Source organism: Macaca mulatta, chromosome 16 (genome assembly GCF_049350105.2).
Source record: "Macaca mulatta isolate MMU2019108-1 chromosome 16, T2T-MMU8v2.0, whole genome shotgun sequence".
NCBI classification, from domain to species: Eukaryota; Metazoa; Chordata; class Mammalia; order Primates; family Cercopithecidae; genus Macaca; species Macaca mulatta.
In genome coordinates this window covers 1,990,962-2,016,591 of record NC_133421.1, presented here as the reverse complement: position 1 = coordinate 2,016,591, position 25,630 = coordinate 1,990,962, and the positions used below count along the sequence as shown (strand labels likewise).

Below are 25,630 nucleotides of genomic sequence, written 5' to 3'. Positions count from 1 at the left end.
TTTACTTCTTAAAATCCCCTTTGAGATTTTGATGGGGATTGCATCAAATCTATAAATCTCAGTCAGCACTGAGCAAATGACATCATTGGCGTGTGTGGACGCACCGCTCTGTAAGGGGCCGTTCTGTTAGTGGGATGTGTGTCCTCAGTCTTCCCATCCCCTGGCAAGCTCCCTGGTGTGTCCAGCACAGCTTGGCACGCACAGTGTGTGGTATCTGCCTCTTGCCTGTCTGCTTTTGTCCTTAGGAGTTAAGTGAAATACAAATGGCAGAAGTCCTTTGTGGAAATGACCAGCTACCTTCGATCTGTCTGGGGTCTGCATTTCAGATGCCCTTTCATACTCACCCTGGTACCTGCAGACGGTGCTTGGAAAGGCTGGCTGCCCTCCTGCCCGTCTTCCCTCTCAGCTGGTCCTTCTTGCCTCCATGCTTAGCTGGCAGGAGACAGTTTGGTCATTTCTCTTCTGATTTTAGTGAAGGTTGTGTCGAGGTTATGTTGAGCCAGCCAGTGAGCTATGAAAGAGAAAAGTCACCTCAAGCAAAGGGATGCATCTTATGAATGCGTTTCATAAATAATCACAAAAAGGCCATGCAAGGAAAGCAAAGCTAAACGTTTACAGGTATTTTAAGTGTACATTTTTCTGTCTGGTCTCCTTTGCAGTCTCTGTCTCCTCACTGACCCATCCCTTCTCAGCCCACTACAGTTGTAGTTCTTGCACCGTTGTGCTACCAAAGCAGCTTTACAATGTCACCGCTGTCCTTCCAAGTCATCGAGTCCAGTGGACAACCTTTGTCCTTATTGTCCCTGACCTGCCAGCAACATTTGACACTCCTGACCCCTCTTTCCTTCTTGAAATGTTGTATCTGCCCGGCTTTGGGGACACCATCCTCAGGATTCTCTGGCCATTCAGTCTCCTTTGCACAGAAATCCTCCCTTCTCAGCCTCTGAATGTTGGCCTTTTCTGAGGTTGGCGTAAGGACTCTGTTCATGAAGCTCTGTCTGTCTATTCATCTGCACTCAAAGCTGCAATCATGTCCTACATGCTGATGACTTCTAATTTTCTATCCTTAGCCGACAGCCCATCTATCCAACATCCAGCCCAGCCTCCCATCTTATTCACACATCCCTGGCACACAGACTGTTGGCTGCTGTGTTGGTTGTTGTGTTTGTTTGAGTTCCCCCAAATGCAAACTCTAAGATTAGGAATTGAGTGCAGAGTTTATCTGGGAGAAGGTCTTAGGAAACGTGGGTGGAGGAGTCGGTAAGTGAGACAGGGAAGGCAGGACAGTTAATAAAGTTTTCATTATCCTGCCAGCTACTTCTGTGCGTAACCACAGCTCAGTCCTCTGGGAGGGCTTGGGAGGCCAAACATGCCAGTGACCCCAAGTGAGGGGCGACGAAGCTTCTTAGAAGCTGGTTATCACCCACCGTCACCCACCGTCACCCACCGTCACCCACCGTCACCCACCGTCACCCACTGTCACCCACCGCCTCTCAGAAACTGTCACCCACTGTCACCCACTGTCACCCACTGTCACCCACCGCCTCTCAGAAACTGTCACCCACTGTCACCCACTGTCACCCACTGTCACCCACCGTCACCCACCGTCACCCACTGTCACCCACTGTCACCCACCGTCACCCACCGTCACCCACTGTCACCCACCGCCTCTCAGAAACTGTCACCCACTGTCACCCACTGTCACCCACCGTCACCCACTGTCACCCACCGTCACCCACCGCCTCAGAAACTGTCACCCACTGTCACCCACCGTCACCCACCGTCACCCACCGTCACCCACCGCCTCTCAGAAACTGTCACCCACCGTCACCCACCGCCTCTCAGAAACTGTCACCCACTGTCACCCACTGTCACCCACCGTCACCCACCGCCTCTCAGAAACTGTCACCCACCGTCACCCACCGTCACCCACCGCCTCTCAGAAACTGTCACCCACCGTCACCCACCGTCACCCACCGTCACCCACCGTCATCCACTGTCACCCACCGTCACCCACTGTCACCCACGGCCTCTCAGAAACTGTCACCCACCGTCACCCACCATCACCCACCGCCTCTCAGAAACTGTCACCCACCGTCACCCACCGCCACCCACCGCCACCCACCGCCACTCACCGTCACCCACTGTCACCCACTGTCACCCACCGTCACCCACCGCCTCTCAGAAACTGTCACCCGCTGTCACCCACTGTCGCCCACCGTCACCCACCGTCACCCACTGTTGCCCACCGTCACCCACCGCCTCTCAGAAGCTGGGCGTCACCCACCGCCTCTCAGAAGCTGGGTGTCACCCATCGCCTCTCAGAAGCTGGGTAGTACCCACCGCCTCTCAGAAGCTGGGCATCACCCACCGCCTCTCAGAAGCTGGGTAGTACCCTCCACCTCTCAGAAACTGAGTGTCACCCTCCACCTCTCAGAAGCTGGGTGTCACCCTCCACCTCTCAGAAACTGAGTGTCACCCTCCACCTCTCAGAAACTGAGTGTCACCCTCCACCTCTCAGAAACTGAGTGTCACCCTCCACCTCTCAGAAGCTGGGTGTCACCCTCCACCTCTGGGAAAAGGCGGCTTCCGGAGGTGCCACCCTCCGCCTCTGGGGAAAGGCGGCTTCCGGAGGTGCCACCCTCCGCCTCTGGGGAAAGGCGGCTTCCGGAGGTCCTAACTCTGTAGTACTTCTAGCTTCTTCTGTGTGGGCCACAAATGCAACTGGAGAAAGCCTCAGGCAGAGTCCCAGGTGTCTGGAGGAAGAAGCTTTCAGCACGTGGAGGTGAATGGTGGGGGATGGGGATGGAGCAGACACTGTCGGCTGCAATTACCCACCCAGCCTTTGCCCCCTTCCTGTGAGCTCTGACCTTGTTCTGGTCCCTGTGTCCACCTACAGCCTGGCTTGTGTCTTCTCAAGAGAATCCTGATCGGTCGGAGTCATTATGGTCGTCGCATTCTCTTTGTCAGTGATCTGTTTGAGAAGGAACCTGTTACCCACTCCTGGCCAATCAGAGTGGAAGATCATCTACCTGAGGCTCTTGGGAGAGGTTTGCTCCTTGGTAAAAGGGAGGAGGAGACACGCTCCTCTTCTGCTGCTGGGCACGGTCGGCCATGGATATGCTGCCTGGGTCTGTGGCAGACATCTCGCTACAGTGACAGGAGCTAATTGGAAGGCCACGCTGGTGTACTGAGGACGGCAGGATCTCTGGGAACCCCAGTCCTTAAGATATACCCATGTTTGGCACAACTGAATGTTCAAGAAAAAAAAAAAAAAAGACACACCCAAGTGAAATTTTTGCATATGGGCACCAGAGCCATCAAAAATGTTCATATCAGCAAAGCTCAGAGTAGCCAAAAGCTGGAACCACTCAGTGAGGTGGTCCCATGTGGGATATTATACATCAGCTAAAGGATGATCTGGGCTCCTCAACATGGATGAACCTTGGAAACAAATTTTAAAAAGGGTCCAGGCACGGTGGCTCACGCCTGTAATCCTAGCCCTTTGGGAGATCGAGGCAGATGGATTGCCTGAGCTCAGGAGTTCGAGGCCAGCCTGGGCAACACAGTGAAAGCCCATCTCTACTAAAATACAAAAAATCAGCCAGGCATGGCAGCCTGTGCCTATAATCCCAGCTGCTCAGGAGGCTATGGAAGGAGAATTGCTTGAACCCAGGAGGGGGAGGTTGCAGTGAGTGGAGACTGCACCACTGCAGTTCAGCCTGGGCGACAGTGCGAGACTCCGTCCCGCCCCCCCACCAAAAAAAAAGGAAGTCTGTTTACATACATGTGTTTATGATACAACGGTATTTTACAATGCAATAAAAAGCACAAACTTTAGGACAGGGACAGTGGTGACCTCTTGGTGGCGGCCAGGGAAAGGGGGAAGAGAGGAGTGCACAGGACGATGAGATGGTTGGTTATGTTTGGCTTCTTGGTTTGGATAGTTGGTTCATGCCTGTTTAAGGAAAAGATAAAAGAAAGAAAAAAAAAAACACCCGAATCTTTTTTCTGCTGAGGCCCAGGCTGGAGTGCAGAGGCGACATCTCAGCTCACTGCAGCCTCTGCCTCCCGGGTTCAAGTGATTCTCCTGCCTCCCGAGTAGCTGGGATTACAGACATGCACCACCACGCCCGGCTAATTTTGTGTTTTTAGTAGAGATGAGGTTTCACCACATTGGCCAGGCTGGTCTCAAACTCCTGACCTCAAGTGATCCCCCTGCCTCGACCTCCCAAAGCACTAGGATTATAGACATGAACCACTGCACCTAGTCCAATACTAGTTTTTAAAAATCATTTACCTCCATAAAATATACATGTACTTTAAAAAGTTAAAATGTATCAAAACTTACCCATACATTTACAGACCATGCCTGCAGTCAAGAGAAATGTAAATGAATTTAAAGATGCAGTGTTAAATCTAACTGTATAAAGTTAACTATAACACATACTGGACCAGTATAATAATTTAAGGATGCAGTGTTAAATCGTAACTTATAAAGTTAACTGTAGCCAGGTGCGGTGGCTCACACCTGTAATACCAGCACTTTGGGAGGCCGAGGCAGGTAGATCACCTGAGGTCAGGAGTTCGAGACCAGCCTGGCCAACTTGGTGAAACCCGGTCTCTACTAAAAATACAAAAAAAAAAAAAAAAAAAAAAAAGGCCAGGCATGTTGGCCGGCACCTGTAATCCCAGCTACTCAGGAGGCTGAGGCAGGAGAATTGCTTGAACCTGGGGGGCAGAGGTTGCAGTGAGCCGAGGTTGTGCCACTGCACTCCAGCCTGGGCGACAAGAGCAAAACTGCATCTCAAAAAAAAAAAAAAAAAAAAAAAAGATAGCTGTAACACATACTGCGCTACTGTGATAATTTTGTAGCTGTCTCCTGTTGCTATTTTAATGAGCCCAAGTGTTGCAAATATCCCCCTTAAAATGTCATGTGACAAAGTAAATTATCTAGCCGGTGGCTCATTCCTATAATCCCAGCACGTTAGGAGCCTGAGGAGGGAGGATCACTTGAGGTTCGGGAGTTTGAAACCAGAAATTTTGAAAAATTTAAAAATTACCCAGGCATGGTGGTATCTGCCTGTAGCCCCAGCTACTCAGGAGGCGGAAGCAGGGGATCACTTGAGCCCAGGTGTTTGAGGTTGCAGCGAGCCATGACCGTGCCACTGCACTCCAGCCTGGGTGACGGAACAAGACTCTGTCTCAAAACAAAAACAAAAACACACATGAACAAACCCGCCGTGTGAGGCTAATTATCTCCACGTGAGCAGCTTGCCTCTCCAGGAAGTTCTGAACAGCAGGAAAAAGTGCTCGATGGCAGTTCTCCGGTGTCTTTCACTGTGTTCACTGCAATACCCTCAACCTTAGCAACACCCAGGACCCAGATGAGCCGCTGCGAAGGATGCTGGAAGTGCTCCCAAAAAGCAAAGGAAAGTCCTGACATGACAAGAAAAAGCTGAATTGCCTGATACGTACCATAGATGGAGGTCTGCAGCTGCGGTGGCTGCCGTTTCAGACAGACGATTCATCTTGTACACAGATGACATAAACTTAAAATGATCAATGTCAGTACAGTACTGTCAATGTTTTCTCTCTGATTTTCTTAATCACATTTTACTTTCTTGTATACGATACACATGCAAAAAAACGTGTTCACCGACGGTTTATGTCATTGGTAAGGATTCCGGTTAATAGGAGGCTATTGTGGCCAGGCGCGGTGGCTCACGCCTGTAATCCCAGCACTTTGGGAGGCCGAGGCGGGCGGATCACGAGGTCAGGAGATCGAGACCATCCTGGCGAACACGGTGAAACCCCGTCTCTACTAAAAATATAAAAAACTAGCCGGGCGAGGTGGTGGGCGCCTGTAGTCCCAGCTACTCGGGAGGCTGAGGCAGGAGAATGGCGTGAACCCGGGAGGCGGAGCTTGCAGTGAGCCCAGATCGCGCTACTGCACTCCAGCCTGGGCGACAGAGCGAGACTCCGTCTCAAAAAAAAAAAAAAAAAAGGCTATTGTTACTTACGTTTTGGGGGAGTCAGAAGTTACACACGGATTTTTGACTGCACGGGGACTGGCATCCCTAACCTCCATGTTGGTCAAAGGTCAACTGTGTTTGCGTGGGTGTATGTTTATGTTTATATATAAACATACATAATATATATTAAATATATAAAATATATAAAAATATATTTATATATACAATAGATGTTTATATGGTATATGTTTATAGATACTATATATGTTTATGTATAATATATACATTTCTTTCCTTCAAATTACTTGAACCAGTTTTAATATCCTATTGGTTTCTTCATCAAAGTGCTGAGTAAAATTTTACATCAAAGGTGTGATTTGACCTTTTTGAAAACCATAATTTAGCACTGAAATGAAATGCTTCCCCCCTTACTTTAAAAGAACAACATTCTATCTTAACTTTTTGTTTTCTTTTTTTTTTTTTTTTTTTTTTTTTTTTTTTTTTTTTTTTTTTTTTTTTGAGACGGAGTCTCGCTGTGTCTCCCAGGCTGGAGTGCAGTGGCGTGATCTCGGCTCACTGCAAGCTCCGCCTCCCGGGTTCACGCCATTCTCCTGCCTCAGCCTCCCAAGTAGCTGAGACTACAGGCGCCCGCCACCACGCCCGGCTAGTTTTTTGTATTTTTAGTAGAGATGGGGTTTCACCATGTTAGCCAGGATAGTCTCGATCTCCTGACCTCGTGATCCACCCGCCTCGGCCTCCCAAAGTGCTGGGATTACAGGCTTGAGCCACCGCGCCCGGCCTTGTTTTCTTTTTTTAATTTTTTTTGAGGCAGAGTCTCACGCTGTCACCCAGGCTGGAGTGCAGTGGCGCAATCTTGGCTCACTGTAACTTCTGCCTCCTGGGTTCAAGCGATTCTCCTGCTTCAGCCTCCTGAGTAGCTGGGATTACAGGCGCTGGCCCATCACGCCCAGCTCATTTTTGTATTTTCAGTAGAGACAGGGTTTTACCATGTTGGCCAGGCTGGTCTCGAACTCCAGGCCTCAAGTGATCCACCTGCCTCAGCCTCCCAAAGTACTGGGATTACAGGCAAGAGCCACTGTGCCTGGCCCCATTCTATCTTAACTTCTATTTATTTATCTGGAAAATGCTTCTAAGCCTGCAACAGCACATGGAATGGGCAGCTCTTGGAGCACAGCTGTTTGTCTCAGTCGGACCAAGTTCCTTGAGGTTAGAAAGTATGAGAAAGTATGATGTCTTTACTTCTGCTCTTGCAGCCCTGCCCAGCTCTCGGCACAGAACTGACGTTCTGTGAGTGGCTAAATGAGCAAAGCAAGGGTGATGGGACCGATTCTTGTAACTCTGAAAGAGACTGGTCAAGTGTACTCCTATTCGATAGACGAGGGAACTGATACACAGCGGTGTAAAGTGGATCGCTCAACTTCACAATGCTGGTTCGTCACCAAATGGGCCGGGACCCACGTTCCCGGTTCCACGTCTCCTGCAGGAGTGCGGCAGACCTCACCAAATGGGCCGGAACCCACGTTCCCAGTTCCACGTCTCCTGCAGGAGTGCGGCAGACCTCACAACGACGTTCACTGAGCAACAGGAGACATGGTGGCGCCTTCACTGTTGGCGTCAGCTTCCTCGTTTATACCTTCTCCTTGCAGTCTCGGCGGCTGTTACTGTTACGAGCTCTTCAAACATTCTCCAGAGTGGACGTTTCTCTCCCAAGAAGCATCAGGTTTTCCCCTTTGGCTGGCGCTGATGTGGGCAAGCCCTGGGTAGGGCTTGCGGTTCCTGCCTTTCCTACTGGCCTGGCTGCTGATTCCAGCTTTTTACTCTGTCCTGCCCACACCGAGCGTCTTCCCCAAGGCAGACAAGAGTGTCCACACTTCTGCAGCACCAGCCTTTGGTGTGGGCGAGAGGAGTCCCTGCCCTGTGTCTCGTGCTCCACTGGATCCTGCTCTGACTCCACTCCAGCTGTGTGTCTCCCTGAGTGTCAGGAATCACGTGGAATCGAGGGGTCTCACCCACATACAGCCTATCCCCCCTCCTTCCTTCTAGCCCACAATCCGAGTACCTGGGACCTTGGAGTTTCTTGCCCAGATAGCCCCAGCCTGCTTGTAGGGCCTGTGTGGGCCTCCTTCCTCCTGAGCAGTCCTGGGGCAGGCAGCGTGAATGGAAACCGCACAGGCAGGCTCAGGCGTCCACACCCATGTGCCCACGGGACCTTCTCAGTGCTGGAGCTGGAAGTAGGAAGAGGAGGTGCAGGCCGGGGGCGGGCCGCAGAAACCTGAAGAATCGGAAAATCTAAATTTAAATCTGACCTTCCAGGTTGTTGCGAAAGTGTATTCATCAAGGTAGGAGAACAGGACATATTTTCCTTAACAGTTTGTCATAACTTTTAATATTTAGACATAAGGTGCGTGGGCTGCCGTGTCTGCTCTTGCCCCTGCGAAAAGCAGGTCTGCGCTTCCCTTTTCCTCCTCCGAGAACTCACGCCAACCGCTTCCTGGTTTTCACTTCATACCTTAGGAAAAAAAAGGAAAAGAAAAACTCTACAACTAGTTAAGTACATTGCACCACATCCATATGGTGGGTTACTTGGCTGCCTCTAAAAAGGAAGGAGGCAGCTCATTTTAGGCTGATGTGGAACAAAGGCCAAGACTGTTCACGGAGAGGGAGCGAGGCACGGTGTGTGGGGTTTGCTACCCTCTGCTGCCCCGTGCTCTGCCCCAACCCCAGGACCTCCTTGCTGTTTCTCCGGCACCTGCTGTTCCCTGCCACTGGAACACTCTTGCCCTGGCTGGCGTCACTTTGTTCACATGTCACCTTATCAGAGTAGCCTTTCCTGACCTTTCCCCCGTGTCCCTTTGCTGTGCTTATTCCCCTCCACAGCACGAGTCACCGCTTGGCATGCACATCTGTTTATCTGTGTAGCATCTTTCTCTTTCTACTAGAAACAGGAGAGCTGGAAACTTTGTTTTGTTCCTGGCTGTACCCCCATCACTAAAGTAGTGCCTGGCATACGGCAGGCATTCGATCGATAGTTACCACATAAACACACGTGTGTAAAAAATGCATCTATGCATATATGTATGTGCCTGGAATACTGCTACAGTGATACATAAGAAATGGGTAAAATGATTGTCTCTTTGGAAGGAGAGGAAAAGACACTTAGTTTTCACTCTCTTTTCTTTTCTGATGCTTCACTTTGTTGCCACATGCATATAATACTCATTTTGAATTTTTTTTTTTTTTTTTGAGACAGAATCTCTGCGACGTTCAGGCTGGAGTGCAGTGGCGTGATCTTGGCAACCTCCGCCTCCTGGGTTCAAGCGATTCTCCTGGCTCAGCCTCCCAAGTAGCTGGGATTACAGGTGTGTGACACCATGCCTGACTAATTTTTGTACTTTTAGTAGAGACAGGGTTTCACCATGTTGGCCAGGCTGGTCTCAAACTCCTGACCTCAAGTGATCCACCCTCCTCAGCCTCCTGAAGTGCTGAGATTACAGGTGTAAGCCACTATACCTGGCCAGGATTTTTTTTTTTTAAGTTGCACAAATTCATCAACAGAAGGAAAAATTTTTTAAAGTGGTTGAGGGCTGGGCACGGCGGCTCGTGCTTGCAATCCCAGCACCTTGAGAGGCTGAGGCGGGCGGATCACCTGAGGTTGGGAGTTTGAGACCAGCCTGGCCAACATGGTGAAACCTTGTCTCTACTAAAAATACAAAAATTAGACTGGTGTGGTGGCTCACGCCTGTAGTCCCAGCTCCTTGGGAGGCTGAGGCATGAGGATCGCTTGAACCCAGGAGGCAGAGGTTGCAGTGAGCCGAGGTTGTGCCGTTGCACTCCAGCCTGGGTGACAGAGTGAGAACCTGTCTAAAAAAAATGGGGTTGAGGCCAGGCGTGGTGGCTTATACTTGTAATCCCACTTTGGGAGGCTGAGGCAGGAGGATCACTCAAGGCCAAGAGTTCAAGACCAGCCTGGGCAACATAGGGAGACCCTGTCTCTCCAAATTTTTATTTTGTTTGATTGATTGATTGATTGATTGAGAGGGAGTCTCATTCTGTTGCCCAGGCTGGAGTGCAGTGGTGCAATCTCAACTCGCTGCAACCTCCGCCTCCTGGGTTCAAACAATTCTCCTGCCTCAACCTCCTGAGTAGCAGGGATTACAGATGCGGGCCATCATGCTGCTAATTTTGGTATTTTTAGTAGAGACAGCGTTTCACCACGTGGGTCAGGCTGGTCTCAAACTCCTGACCTCATGATCCACCCACCTCGGCCTCCCAAAGTGCTGGGATTACAGGCGTGAGCCTCCGTGCCTGGCCTAATTTTTTTTTTTTTTAATTAGCCAGGTGCGGTGGTTCACCCACAGTCCCAGCTACTCAGAAGGCTGGAGCTGGAGGATCACTTAAGCCTGGGAGTTCTAGACTGCAGTGAGCCATGACCCACCACTGCCTCCCAGCCTGGTGACAGATTGAGACCCTCTCTCAAGAAAAAAAAAAAAAGGTGGTTGAGTTTCACGATGGAATATTATGTGGCAAAGAAAAACACAAACGGTGGTCTAACGTGACCACATGTACAAATCTCTCAAATGTGCAGCAAAAATCCTGTAAGTTTTGGAAGAATACAAATGGGCAAATCCATGAGACAGAAGGCAGCTTAGTGGTTGCAGGAGCTGCAGGGAGGGCGACACTGGGAGTGATTATTTCATGGACATCCGATATTCTCGCCCCACCCCCCATCAATAGTGCTCAGAGAAAACGAATGTTCTTATATGATCTTCCTTGTATGTGGAGGTTTATTACGGAAATTGGCTTACATGATCATGAGGGCTGAGAAGTACCACAATCTGCCACCTGCCAGCTGGAGAACTGGAGAGCCAGTGGTAGAATTCAGTCCAAAAGTCAGAGAACCAGGAATTCCACTGTCTGAAGACAGGAGAAGGTGGATGTCCCAGCTCAAGAACAGAAAGGAAGTTCATCCACTCCCTCCTTTTTGCTCTGTGTGTCCCCACATGACTGGATGATGTGCCCACTCACATCGGTGAGGGCGACCTCCACTCAGTCCACGATTCAAACGCGAATCTCTTTCCAGAAACACCGTCTCAGACACACCCCCAAATAATGCCTAACGAGACACCTGGGCATCCCTTATCCCATCAAATTTACACACAAAATTAACCATCACAGTTCTTACGGGGTGATTGAAAACATTTTGAAACTAGACAGAGGTGGTGGTTGCATAACATTGCGAATGCTCTAAATGGTACACTTCAGAATCGTTAATTGTATATTATGTGAATTTTGCCTCAATTTTTAAAAGCATACAGCATGACTGGGCACGGTGGCTCACGCCTGTAATCCCAACAGTTTGCCAGTCTGAGGCAGGCGGGTCACTTGAGCTCAGGAGTTTGGGACCAGCCAGGTGCAGTGGTACATGCTTGTAGTCCCAGCTACTCGGGAGGCTGAGGCAGGAGAATCACTGGAACCCGGGAGGCGGAGGTTGCAGTGAGCCGAGATTGCACCACTGCACTCCAGCCTGGGTGACAGAGCCAGACTCTGTCTCAAAAAAAATAAAAGTGTCAGAATGAAAAGTAGACTCTGCTGAAGACTGTCTCCACTGTGGACCAAATTCTAGTTTCCTGTTGCATTCATTTCCTAGGGCTGCCCTAGTAATCACCACAAACTGGCTGACTTAAAACAAACTAGGTGTGTGCTTTCACAGTCTGGCAGCTGGAAGCCTGAAATCAAGGTGCCAGCAGGGTGGTGCCCCTCTGGAGGCTCCAGGGGAGAATCAGTCCTTCCTCCCTCCCTCTTCCTTCCCTCCTTCCCTCCCTCCCTCCCTTCCTTCCTGCTTTCCTTCTTTCCTTCTTTCCTTCTTTCCTTCCTCCCTCCCTCCCTTCCTTCCTTCTCCCTCCCTCCCTCCCTTCCTGCTTTCCCTCCCTCCCTCCCTCCCTTCCTTCCTGCTTTCCTTCTTTCCTTCCTCCCTCCCTCCCTTCCTTCCTTCCTTCCTTCTCCCTCCCTCCCTTCCTGCTTTCCCTCCCTCCCTCCCTCCCTCCCTCCCTCCCTCCCTGCTTTCCTTCTTTCCTTCTTTCCTTCCTCCCTCCTCCCTCCCTCCTTTCCTTCCTTCCTTCTCCCTCCCTCCCTCCCTTCCTGCTTTCCCTCCCTCCCTCCCTCCCTTCCTTCCTGCTTTCCTTCTTTCCTTCTTTCCTTCCTCCCTCCCTCCCTTCCTTCCTTCTCCCTCCCTCCCTCCCTTCCTGCTTTCCCTCCCTCCCTCCCTCCCTCCCTCCCTTCCTTCCTGCTTTCCTTCTTTCCTTCCTCCCTCCCTCCCTTCCTTCCTTCCTTCTCCCTCCCTCCCTCCCTTCCTGCTTTCCCTCCCTCCCTCCCTCCCTCCCTTCCTTCCTGCTTTCCTTCTTTCCTTCTTTCCTTCCTCCCTCCCTCCCTCCCTCCCTTCCTTCCTTCTCCCTCCCTCCCTCCCTTCCTGCTTTCCCTCCCTCCCTCCCTCCCTCCCTCCCTCCCTCCCTCCCTCCCTCCCTCCCTCCCTCCCTCCCTCCCTTCCTTCCTTCCTTCCTTCCTTCCTTCCTTCCTTCCTTCCTTCCTTCCTTCCTTCCTTCCTTCCTTCCTCTGCTTTCTGGAGGCTCCAGGGGAGAATCAATCCCTCCCTCCCTCCCTCCTTCCTCCCTTCTTCCTTCCCTCCTTCCCTCCCTCCCTCCCTCCTTCCTTCCTTCCTTCCTCCCTTCCTTCCTTCCCTCCTCCCTCCCTCCCTCTCTCCGCTTTCTGGAGGCTCCAGGGGAGAATCAATCCCTTCCTTCCTTCCCTCCCTCCCTCCCTCCATCCTCCCCTGCTTCCTCCCATTTCTGGAAGCTCCAAGGGAGATTCCTTCCTTCCTTTCTCCGGTTTCTGGAGGCTCCAGGTGTCCTTGGGTTTGTGGCTGCATCACTCCAATCTCTGCCTCCATCTTCCCAGGGCCGCCTTCTAGTCTCTATGTACATCTTGTAATGATGCTTGTCACTGGATTTCGGGCTGGCTAGACGTCCAGGATGATCTCATCATGACAGCCGCGATTTAATTATGTGTGCAAAGACCCTTTTTCCAAATGAAGTCACAGTCACAGGCTCTGGGAGTTAGGATGTGGACATATATTTTTCAGGCTGTCGTTCAACCTACTAGATCTATGAATCCAAGTTTCTTTCCTTCTTTTTTTTTTTTTTTTGAGACAAGGTCTGCTGTGTCCCCCAGGCTGGAGTGTCACGATCCAGGTTCCCTGAGACTTCCACCTGCCAGGTTCGAGCCATCCTCCTAACTCAGTCCCCCAACCTCCCTGGCCCCTGTAGCTGGGAGTATAGGCACGTACCACCACACCCTGCTAATTTTTTAATTTTTAGTAGAGACAGGGGTCTCACCCTGTTGCCCAGGCTGGTCTCAAACTCCTGGGCTCAAGTGAGCTTTGAGCTCCCTGCTTTGGCTTCCCAAAGTGCTGGGACGACAGGCGTGAGCCACTGTGCCCAACCTAAACCCAACTTTCATTCTTTTTTTCCAATGCCACCCCCTCCCCTTCCTGCAGCTCAGATGCTGGCAGGTGGAAGGAGGGCTCTCTTCTCTTTCTCCCTCATCCTTCTGCTTTGATCCCCTCCAGATGTGGGCATCTGAGGGTTTCCCAGGAGTCCCGTCGTAACACATCCTCGGACTGGCCTCTTGGTCCACTCCCGAGGAGCACCTCAGCCTCTGGTGATGGGTTCCCTCGCCCCCGATGCTGCTTGAACCCCGCTTTCTTCCAGTTTCTACTTGGCTTTTGGGAAACTCCCCTGGTCCAAGGGGGGGAAGGCAGACCTGCTCTGCCTCTACCCAGTTTTGCCCCACTGCAAGCACGGAGCAGTCTCCCCACCCCTAATTCTCTAGGCTAGAAATAGGCAACGGGCTCTGGGCACATGGTTTGGGTTAAGGGGTGGAGAGGGGGTGGGGGGGTGGGGAGGGGGTGGGGGGGTAGGGAGGGGGTGGGAGGGTGACCCCAGGGGACATTTGGCAATGCCTGAAGACATTTTTTAATGGTCACAACTGGGGGTTGGATGTGTGCCACTACGATTTAGGGGGTAGAGGCCGGGGATGCTGCTAAACATCGTACCATACACAGGGCAGCCCCGTCTCCCCCCAGAGGATTACCTGGCTGAAAAAGGCAGTTGTGCTGTGGCTGAGTAACCCTGCTCAGGGTTACTGCTCCCGAACTCCAGGGCCCCACGCTCTGCTCCTGGGCTGCGGAGTGTCAGCCAGGCTTCCGGGGAGGGAGAGGCCCATCCTGCAGGCAGCCTCGATTTCTTGGAAGGATCTTCTGGGTCGGGTTGGGCGGGGGGCGGTGAAGGGGGAAACACAGGTGGCGTTAAAGACAAGCTTGTCTTCTCATAACCCATTGACCTGTTGCCTGGGTAGCTCCCCTCCCAAGGAATATGGTCCTCTGCTATCAGTGGGGAGGGGTGAGGGGCAAAGGACCAGCTTGGTTCCCTCTTGGAAAGTCTTGAAGGGTGTCTGACAGCTCCTCTTTAGAGGCGAAGGTCCTTATCACTTATCCGTGGGTATGTTTGAACGTATCCCAAAGGCTTATGTGCTGGCAACTGAATCCCAGTGTAACAGTGGTGGGGGGTGGACATGTTCAGTTAGAGCCTGATACGAGGCGACTGGGTCACAAGGGCCGAGCCCTCTTGAACGGGTTAATGTTTTTCTGGCAGAAGTGAGTTAGGTCTCGTGAGAGCAGGTTGTTCTGAAGTGAGTCTGACCCTGGTGACTCTCCCTCTGTTGTGTGTGTACTTTCTGAGGGGCTGTGCAGTCTGGCGCCTGGTCTAGGGTGTGCAGTCTGGCGCCTGGTCTGGGGGGGGGTTGCACACGTGTGGACTGAGGGGCTGTGCAGCCTGGTAGCTGGTCTAGGGGGGGGTGCACACGTGTGGACTGAGGGGCTGTGCAGCCTGGCGCCTGGTCTGGGGGGGGTGCACACGTGTGGACACCTGTGTGGCAGCAGCCCCCCCCCGCAGTGAGCATGCAGGAGCCCCCGCCCGTGAGAGGATGAGGGCGTCTCACACTGGGCTGGGGGGAGGGGAGTGGAACAGTCCTGAGTGTGCTGCCTTGTGAGCCAAGGGGACAAACACTGGGGCAGGAGAGAAGGGATTGGCTTCTGGAGTTAGCCAGGCGGCTGCACCTGTGTTCATTTGTTAGCCATCCCCAGGGCACAGACAGAGAAAGGTGGTTTTGTTACTGTCATTGGTACCTTATGTGGTTAAGACCTGGGAAAACAAGGGTTAAGTGAAACGTGTGAGAATCCCATTTAGGAAGAGCTGGCACAGAGCAGAGGTGCAACAAGTATTTACTGAAAGCTGTAATAGTCAAGGAATAGAAGGTTGGGGGATTGGGTTCGTGTGGGCTCCCCTGGGGTACAGCTAGAGCCAAGAGGAAGGCTGCAGGGAGCAGCCTCAGGTCACCTATACGTCTTTCTCAGGCGGTTGGCAGTCCCAGGGAAGGCTGAGTCACCCCCAAGACACCGGGTGGTTTGCCACCGTCTGTGCAGGCGGCGGTGTGAGCAACTCCTGGGGGCTGGGTGGTGGGCTAAGGCCCGTGGAATTCCCGCCCCCTCCAGGCTTTAGGGTTAAGAAGTGAGGAGGGAACATTATCATTAATAATGTTTTCCAGTTGAGGGTCTGTAGTGAGCGAGACCTTGGGTCACAATCTCATTCAATCATCACAACAGGACTATTGTTGTCTCTGTTTTGCACATAAAGAAACTGAGTCTTGAAGTTCGAGACCAGCCTGGGTAACACAGTGAGACCTCGTCTCTACAAAACATACAAAAATTAGCCGTGTGTGGGAGCCCTGCCCACGGCCCCGACTACTGGGGAGGCTGGGGTGAAAGGGTCGCTGGAGCCCGGAGGCGGAGGCTGCAGTGAGCCGCGCCCCTCCCCTCCAGCGAGGCCGTGGGGACCATCCAGAGGTCGCCATCCAGAGGTCGCCCAGCAGGTGCCCTCGGGCCGGGGCTCTGCAGCCGCAGGTCCCAGCGGGGCGGGCGGGGCGGGCGCGGGTTTCGCGGTTGCCGCCAGAGGGCAGCGAGGGAGCGCGCGGGCTGCGGGGCGAACCCCAGGTGAGTCCGGGGGGAAGTGGGGCCGCCCCAGGTCCGGGGCCGTCCGAGGCCGGGGGGTGCGCGTGGCTCAGGGCGGGGCCGGCGGGGCGCGCAGGGCGGCGGCGGGGACCCGGGAGCTCTTGGTGCCGCGCATGGGGGCGATTCCGGGGCCGGCGGGGCGGGGGCAGGGCCTGGAGCCGGGTTTCCTCCCGCCGGGGCCGGAGCCTGGGCTGCACCCGACTGCGCAGAGCAGCGCCCGGGCCGGAGCCCCCACTCCGAACGGCTCGCGCTCCGCCCCGGCCTCGGGGACCCTCGGGGATCCTGCGGCGCCCCCTGCTCGGGGTGGGGGTGGGGGTGGGGGGCGGGACGCGGCGGGGCGGGGGGAGGGCGGCGCCGGGCGAGTTCCGGGGAGCGAGTCCACAGCGGCGTTTCCCAGCGCCCGCCCCGGCGCGCACGTGCGGGGAGGGGCCCCGGGTCCAGGCTGCCGCCCCTCTGCACCTGCCTCGCCTGGGGCGGGGACCCGACGTCCCACGAGATTGGGGGCGCCACGGGGGCCCTGGGCCCTGCACAGTTGGGCCTTCGCCCGTGGCTGGGAGGTCGGAAGGCGGGGCGCGCGTGGGGGATTGGGGGGGTCCTTCTCACGGCCGGGACCGACGCCTCCACTCGCCCCGCCCGCCCCTCCCGCCCCTCCCAGCCTGAGGCCCGCGAGGTCGGCTTGCAGCCTCCCAAAGCCGCTTCCCGGCGTCGGGCGGAGGCGTCGGGGAGGCGCTTCCATCCGTCCGGGCGCCTCACTGCCCCGGGCGCCGGCACCGCCTTTCCTTTCCTGCGCTGCAGGGAGGCCTCTGCCGGGGGGTCTGGGGCTTTTGTGCCTCCTGCCCGGCTGCTCAGAGGGTCCGCCTGGGTCCGTAAATCCCCGGGGGTCGCCCTGTGGGGAGGCGTCCTGCTGCAGGTGGAAACTGCCCCGGGGAGAGATCAGAGCCTTGGAGATTCCGGGGAATGGTCACTGTCACCCTGCGTCTGTGCAGCCTGAGGGCAGGGGGAGCCCTGGGGACGCCCCTGCAGACCCTGGTGGGCGCGTGGGTAGACTGAGGCCTGCTGTCCCGTCCCCGCCCCGCCCCACACCGGGGGAGACCGCATCCGGGCCGCCTCCAGCCCCCACCCCCGCCCCGTGCCTCTGACATCCCCTCGGCCTCCCAACTCCCATCTCCTGAAAAACACAAAACCCAGCATCTGAGCCTTCAGCTTGTTTTGTCTTTTCTCTGTCACATTTTCCCACAAGAGCTCGGCACCTGCTCACTCCCTCACCCAGCTGCCCCCCTCCATCCTCTGCAGTCTGGCTGCCGCGGCCACTGCGCTGAAACTGCTGAACCCAAAAGTCATTTTGTTTCCAAAGCCGCCTTTTCTGTGGGGCCACCGTCGCTCTTCCGTGGAAGCGGACCTTGGCGCGCTGGGGTTCAGCTTGCAGCCTCCCCGCCGTCGTTTCTGGGCACGCCTCTCTCCTGGTTCCTTCTCCTTGGCTGAGCCTTCTTCCCCCTTTCCTGGGACTGTTTTCCCAAACCCTGTGTTGTGCTTCTCACGGGGCTGGCTCGGGGAGTCCTCTGGGAATGGCCACTCTGACTTCCAGCCCATCCTGTCTTGCTCTCTGGGTGCCCCGGTGTCACCGAAAACTCAGCGCACCCGACTGGCCGCCTCCCGCTCCCCGTCCCAGGCAGCTGCCCTCGCTCACTTCCCGCTGGTGGGTTCCCCTCATTCTCTATCATTTACACTCCTCTCCGCATGTGTCTGCCTCTCCCCTCTCCTTTGTGACCGATTCCTACAGGACTTGAACACCTCAGTCCAGAGTACAGCGGCCTCTTAGCTGGTCTGTCTCCTGCGGCAACCCCCTCCAGCCCCATCTGGCATGTCACCTCCAGAATGATGGTCCCTCTCACCCTGTCACCGACCCCCTCCCCACCTAGATATCTTCAGAGGCTCCTATGTCCTCCCAGGCAAGGCTCAGCTCCCCTGCCTGGATTTGAAGGCCCTCAGTCACCTGGCCTCATTCTCGCAAATCAGTTTCCAATCCTGCAGCTTCTTCCCTCCCGCCACTGCTTGAGCCCCTTGCCCCTACCCTCTGGGACTTGGCTCAGGTGCGGTTTCCTTGGAAAAGGTTTGCTCACCTCCTTGCTGCGCTGGGACCGTTTCCTGGCTTCCCACTCCACAACGCCCTCAGGCCACCAGCTGCAGCTGTGGGCTGATCTCACATCCCCTCTGTCCCTGATGGCAGCGGGAAGCTTGTTTCCCTTCTCTCTGGCTCTCCAGGACTGTGCGCCCTGTAAGCACTCAATGGAGGCATTCCCACCCTCAGACCTTCAAGAACATCTCCCCAGCATCCTTTAGAGTTCAGTTCAAGCACCACCTCCCTCCCGGACGGTTCCCTTCTTCCAGTCCCTCTGCGTTCCTGCTGGGCTTGTTGAAGGATCAGTTGCAGGTTGTGCCACACAGTTTAGTACTTTGTTCTCTGCTATTAGCCTCCTATTATATCATGAGTGCGAGATACACTTTTCCAGCTCTTAATCACTGCAGCTGTTTGTCGAGTGGGTTGTCCTGTGCCGGGCAGTGTGCTAATCATTCCAGGTAGTCCCTCGTTTTCCTTTATCCTAGAGACATCCAGAGGGGTAAGCATTAGGATTATTGTCCTCATTCTGTTTATGAGGACACAGAGAGGGCCAGAGACCTGCCTAAATCACACAGCATAGAGGTGGGCAAGGCGGAGGCTGGAACTCAAGTCTGTCTGACTCCCAAGGCTGTTTTTAGATGGTAGGATTTGCTGTTTGTCCAGGAAGGTGTGTTTTTCAGTCCAGGGAGTGTGTGCTACACTTCTGTGTCCTCTCAGCCCCTGGCCCAGTTGTGCACGACTTCCTGGTGGCTCGGTTGGTTGGTTGCTTGCTTGGGACTCTGCTGGACTCCAGGAAAGGACTTTGTAACAAACAGATGGTTAATGATGGGACCAGTGATCCAGGGAGGCTATGACATGAACCCCAGGACGCCTTGGAAACAGGCCGTTTTTTCTGTCTTGCCTTAAGTAAGAGCTGTGAATAGAGAGAACCTTGCAAGGGTCCTGGGATCATTTCTGCCTCGTAAGGCACCTTGAAATGCCTTTTCTTTTCTAACAAAACTCACTCCCCTCACCCCAAATGGGAAAGCCTCCAACTAAGTTTCTTCAGGAGACGTCCTTCCCTTCTGTGTGCGGGTCACTGTCATAAAAACGAGCTCCTGCTGTGAAATACGGTTACCATGGCAACCAGTCTCGCAAGGCCGGAATCTCCTGCTCCTGGGCCTCTTGCACTGTATGTTTTGAGGGGGTTTCTTCCGTCTTTGTCATCTAAAAAAACCAAAATACTCCTCTTCACTCTTCTTTTGCATCAACGTTTAAAAACATTTTTTTTTTCCAGGCAGTGATTTTTGGGTACGTTGGGTGCCCCAGCAGGTTGTCACCAGGCCGCTGGCACACCATTAATAATGACCCCAGCACAGTGACCGTGGTCGAGGTCCCATTTTGAGTGACATCCAGTACAGTAGCTGCTGCTGCCGTGCATCTCTGATGTCTGGAGAGGCTGAGGGATGGGAGCGATCTGGCGTGGAGGGGAGGGCTCGCTGGTGGGGCTCCGCTCCAGCTGGACGTGGTAGAGTTGCTTGTCCTCAGTTGCCATCTCCTTTTCTTTGAGGACCTTGCTCACAGATATCCAGGCAGGGGACGCCCAGAGCAGGCTACCACAGGGGTGTTGAGAAAGACGGGAAACCTTCAGCGGGAATCGTTGCTGTGAACACTGATGAGGGCTCACCTTGTGCAGACGCTGCTCCCTTGTTTAAACCTCAGCCAGATGATGTTAGAGTACTAGTCCCATTTTACAGGTAAGGAAACTGATGCACAGAGAGGTTCAGTGTTTGTCCAAAGACACACAGCAAGGAGGGGACTTTAGTCCTAGAAAGTCTGACTCCTTTGACCAATAGTAATCTTAAAATTTAAAAAAAATTTTAAATTATTTTTTCATTTTTTAAATACCCAGACTTCAAGGAGATGGCCAGTACCCTTTACATGGTGCTCTGTAGACAGTGGAAGGACCATGTTTAAAGAATGAAAGGGTAAACTGGAGGGGGGAAGTACATTGACTTTCCCAAGATTTGAGGCTTAAAGCAGTAGTTTTCAACGATGTGTATTTTGGGATGGGTTACAGTGAAAAGGCATATACTAGAATGTTCATAGCGGCACTATTTGTAATAGCCAACCCCCCACCCCCGGAAGCCCCCTAATGTTTACCAGCAGTAGAATGGACACACAAATTGGGGTGAAGGCCGACCATGGAGCACCCCACTGTGCTGAGATGGAACAATCTGTGACCACACGGCACACGTGGATAAATCACACAATGTCGAGCAAAAGGAATGAGACGGAAAGGAGCATGTCCATGCCTGATTCCACATCCATAAAGTGCCAAGAGGGCCAAATGCATGGAAGGTGTTGGAAGTCGGGGTCGTGGTTTCTGGGAGGCATGAGAAGGGCTTCTGGGAGGCAGAGGAAGGCTTCTGGGAGGGATGATAAGGGCTTCCGGGAGGGATGAGGAGACTTCCGGGAGGCATGAGGAGACTTCTGGGAGGGATGAGGAGACTTCCGGGAGGCATGAGGAGGGCTTCCGGGAGGCATGAGGAGGGCTTCCGGGAGGGATGAGGAGACTTCTGGGAGGGATGAGGAGACTTCCGGGAGGCATGAGGAGGGCTTCCGGGAGGCATGAGGAGGGCTTCCGGGAGGCATGAGGAGACTTCCGGGAGGCAGAGGAGGGCTTCTGGGAGGCATGAGGGGGCTTCCGGCAGGGATGAGGGCGGCTTCTGGGAGGCATGAGACTTCCGGGAGGGATGAGGAGGGCTTCCGGGAGGCATGAGGAGACTTCCGGGAGGCATGAGGAGACTTCCGGGAGGCATGAGGAGGGCTTCCGGGAGGCATGAGGAGACTTCTGGGAGGGATGAGGAGGGCTTCTGGGAGGCATGAGGAGACTTCCGGGAGGCAGAGGAGGGCTTCTGGGAGGCATGAGGGGGCTTCCGGGAGGGATGAGGAGGGCATCCGGGAGGCATGAGGAGACTTCCGGGAGGCAGAGGAGGGCTTCCAGGAGGCATGAGGAGACTTCCGGGAGGGATGAGGAGGGCTTCCGGGAGGCATGAGACTTCCGGGAGGGATGAGGAGGGCTTCCGGGAGGCATGAGGAGACTTCCGGGAGGCAGAGGAGGGCTTCTGGGAGGCATGAGACTTCCGGGAGGGGTGAGGAGGGCTTCCGGGAGGCATGAGACTTCCGGGAGGGATGAGGAGGGCTTCCGGGAGGCATGAGGAGACTTCCGGGAGGCAGAGGAGGGCTTCTGGGAGGCATGAGGAGACTTCCGGGAGGGATGAGGAGGGCTTCCGGGAGGCATAAGACTTCCGGGAGGGATGAGGAGGGCTTCTGGGAGGCATGAGGAGACTTCCGGGAGGGATGAGGAGGGCTTCCGGGAGGCATGAGGAGACTTCCAGGAGGCAGAGGAGGGCTTCCGGGAGGCATGAGGAGACTTCCGGGAGGCAGAGGAGGGCTTCCGGGAGGCATGAGGAGACTTCCGGGAGGCAGAGGAGGGCTTCTGGGAGGCATGAGGAGACTTCCGGGAGGGATGAGGAGGGCATCCGGGAGGGATGAGGAAGGCTTCCGGGAGTCATGAGGAGACTTCCGGGAGGGATGAGACTTCCGGGAGGGATGAGGAGGGCATCCGGGAGGCATGAGGAGGGCTTCCGGGAGGCATGAGGAGACTTCCGGGAGGCATGAGGAGGGCTTCTGGGAGGGATGAGGAGGGATGATGAAGCTTCCGGGAGGCAGAGGAGGGCTTCTGGGAGGCATGAGGAGACTTCCGGGAGGCATGAGGAGGGCTTCAGGGAGGGATGAGGAGGGCTTCTGGGAGGCTTGAGGAGACTTCCGGGAGGCAGAGGAGGGCTTCTGGGAGGCATGAGGAGACTTCCGGGAGGCATGAGGAGGGCTGATGAAGCTTCCGGGAAGCAGAGGAGGACTTCAGGGAGGGGTGAGGAGGCTTCTGGGAGGCAGAGGAGGGCTTCCTGGAGGCTGGTACTGCCTGGTTTCTTTATCGGGGTGTCAGTCATAGGGCTGCCTTCCTTCCATCAGTGCTAACGCTAACCCGGGTGTACTCCTCTGTGTGTGTGTGTTAGGCTTAATACAATGGAAAGAAACGGGAATAAAGACTGCAGGGATCCTAAACCCGGCACGTGAATACAGACACACCATTCCAAGAGGCCACTTTGACTTCACTGTACCTGCAGCCCTGGGTTTCTTGTGACGGGTGGGAGGTGACATGAGGGTGAGCACCCAGGCTCCCGAGGGGTGAGCTCTGGGAACGAGGGAGCTGAGCCCGGACCGGCTCTGGTTTCTTCCTGTCTCCCTCCACCCCGCTGGGTCTGGGGAGAGCTCTCTTAGCTAGAAGGTGGCTGCTTGGGTTGGGCAAGCCCCTGAAGTGGCCCTTTTCTTGCTTTTAGGATGCTTGGGGGTGTAGGCATGGTGATGTGTGTACCCCAAGCTGGCTGTGGGGAGTCTGGCCAGCCTGTAGAAACTGCAGAACATGGGCAGAGTGCCGCCCCGGGCACAGACATCCTCACCCCTCTGACAGCAGCTAGCTCCCTGCAAAGCACTGGCATTTCAAGGCCTGCGCCAGCCCATACAGTAAGCAGCATTCGTTGGGAGGGCAGCTCCTCCATTCACATGGCAGTTATGTGCTGCTAAAAATACCGGAGCTCCTTATGTAAGACCGCAATTACGTCGTTAGCACCTCGTGTAAGAGCACTTCTTTTACCATGGACACTTAATCAGTTGTGTTGGACACTGTCTCTAGCCGGTCCTGTCTCTATCACCCAGCTGTGCTCATGCCGAAATTTGCACGTTGGTGCACTTTCATCTTTGGGTCTGGCCCATCCCAGCTGTTGAGTGACACCGGGGTTTAGTCTCCTCTTGCTCAGCCCCTCCTTCTCGCTCACGGATGGCGTAGCCCCTGACTCACAGGTGCAGCACCTCAGAGTTCGGAGGCCTGCCTTCCTCAGCCAAGAGTCTTCTTCACCAGTAACCAGACGGGCGACCGTTTGGGCTGTGCTCCAAGGCTGCCGGTGATGGTGGCAGCCCGTCTCAGGGGTGGGTGATGGTTTTCATAGAAAGAGGAGCCACAGAGCTGCGCTGAGGCCTGGAGTATCCCAGGGAGGTATCAGTGCCTGGCTGAAACTGACAAGGAGACAGGTCGTGGAGACGGGATCTGTAAATCTCTGGGATCCGAGGCTTAGAAAGGAACATCATGGTGGATGCGGTTTTGCAGGACCTGTCAAAATAAATGCACCTGCCCTGTGACATGGTGATTCAGTGATTCTACTTCTCAGGATCTGCCCTAAAGAAACGCTGGCACCTGTGCACAGGTGACAACTTCTGGGACAGCCTTTGTGACAGTTTGTGGTGACGAAAGATCGTACAGAGTCTGAATATTTGTTCGTGGTGAGAAAACTCCGTAAACTTGTATTTTCATACCTTGGGCTGCTGCGCAACATTGAAAAGCAATTAGGTCTTTATGTAAGAACATGAATGACAGGTGGGCAGATCACCCGAGGTCAGGAGTTCAAGACCAGCCTGGGTAACTTGGTGAAACCCCATCTCTACTAAAGAGATAAAAATTAGCCAGGTGTGGCAGTGCACACCTGTAATCCTAGCTACTTGGGAGACTGAGGCAGGAAAATCACTTGAACCTGGGAGGTTGCCATGAGCTGAGATCACGCCACTGCACTCCAGCTGGACCACAGAGCAAGACTCTGTCTCAAAAACAAAACGAAACAACAACAAAAAGCCCTTCCTGAGTGGAGAATTCTTCGTTCCGTCGGTACCTGAGTCCTAGGAGGATTGAGACAGCTTCACTGCATAACGCTTTGCATTTAGGGACAGCTCAGGAGGTGGAAATTCTTCCCTCTTTTGAGCTGAAATCTGCCTCTCTTGTCCCTCTGGAGCCATCTCAAATACACCTTCCATTTTCCACGGGGCAAGAGTTTCACTGGTTTGCGTTCCCTCTCGTGCCCTCCTCCTCTGGGCACCTCCAGGGTTTTCTGCTATCTATAGGGTAATACAGCCCATGCCCTCCTGGGTCTGCGGTGCCGGCTCCTTGCTCACGCCCTGCCAGGCTCACCAGCCATCCCCCTAAAGTCTGCGCAGAACTGGACTGGCCGCTTGGATGTTGCTTGACCTTGACATAAAAGTTCTTTAAAAAAAAGATTTTTTTGAATTATAAAAGTAATTCATGTTCATTGGGGAAAATTCAGAAAAAGCACAAAGAAGAAAATAAAAAGCTATGATTCCCAATCTCCAGAGATAGACAGTGTTTACTGTTTAAAATGGAGATGATACTTATAGACATGATTTGGTAACCTGCATTGACTTCTCTATGTTGACTGACGTATGTAACAAACAGTTTTTCCCTCCTTTTGGCATTTTTCTTTGGTTATTTTTCTCTTTTTAAAGATCTTGTTGTATACCAAGTATTATGATTATTATTTTTTATTTTTATTATACTTTAAGTTCTAGGGTACATGTGCACAACGTGCAGGTTTGTTACGTATGTATACATGTGCCATGTTGGTGTGCTGCACCCATTAACTCATCATTTACATTAGGTATATCTCCTGATGCTGTCCCCCGCCCCCACAATAGGACCCGGTGTGTGATGTTCCCCTTCTTGTGTCCAAGTGATCTCATTGTTCAGTTCCCACCTATGAGTGAGAACACGCGGTATTTGGTTTTTTGTCCTTGCGATAGTTTGCTGAGAATGGTGGTTTCCAGCTGCATCCATGTCCCTACAAAGGACACGAACTGATTATTTTTAATCATAGAGTAAGTTTAAATGTTTGTGTGGTAATACAGACTGAATGTTTGTGTTCCCCAACATTCCTGGGTTGTGGCGCTCACCCCTAGTGCAGCTGTGTGTGGAGTCAGGAAGTAATTAAGGTTAAATGAGGTCAGAAAGGTGGGGCCCTGATGTGATATATTAGTGTCCGTATAAACGCAGATGCTGGAGGGCGTTCTCCTTCCCCTTCCCCCTCCTCTTTTCCCACTCCCCACTCTCTCTTTCTCAACCTCTCTCTTTGTCAATCTCTCTCTCTTTAAAAAAAAAAAAACAAAAATTAACAGAGATGGGGTTTTGCCGTGTTGCTGGGGCTGGTCTCCATCTCCTGGGCTCAGGCAACCCTCCCACCTCGGCCTCCCATTACAGGCATGAGCCACTGCGCCTTGCCTCTCTCTGCCTTTCTCAATCTCTCTTTCTCTTTCTCAGTCTCTCTCTTTCTCTCTTTCTCTCTTTCTCTTTCTCAGTCTTTCTCTCCCTCTCCCTTTCTCTCCCTTTCTCTCTCCTCTCTCTCTCTCTCTCTCCCCTGCTTCCCCCACTCTCTCTGTCTCTGTCTCTCCCTTCCCCTGGGCCCTCACCATGTCCGCAAGGCAGGAGGAGAGGCATTCGCCAGGTCGGCAAGCCAG

General features: G+C 53.8%; 1 protein-coding gene across 5 annotated transcripts in view; it reads left to right on the top strand.

Annotated features, from left to right (window-relative positions):
• Nucleotides 1–15,731: 15,731 nt before the first annotated feature.
• The window catches only part of RPH3AL (rabphilin 3A like (without C2 domains)), a 178,283-nt gene continuing 168,384 nt past the window's right edge, over nt 15,732–25,630 (top strand). For 4 of the 5 annotated variants that reach the window (XM_077969764.1, XM_077969779.1, XM_077969771.1 and 1 more), the window contains exon 1: nt 15,733–16,098. The gene's annotated coding sequence lies outside the window, so the exon portion shown is untranslated. Of the gene's footprint in view, nt 16,099–25,630 lie in introns of all 5 variants that reach the window. The other variant, XM_077969754.1, reaches the window with a different exon arrangement.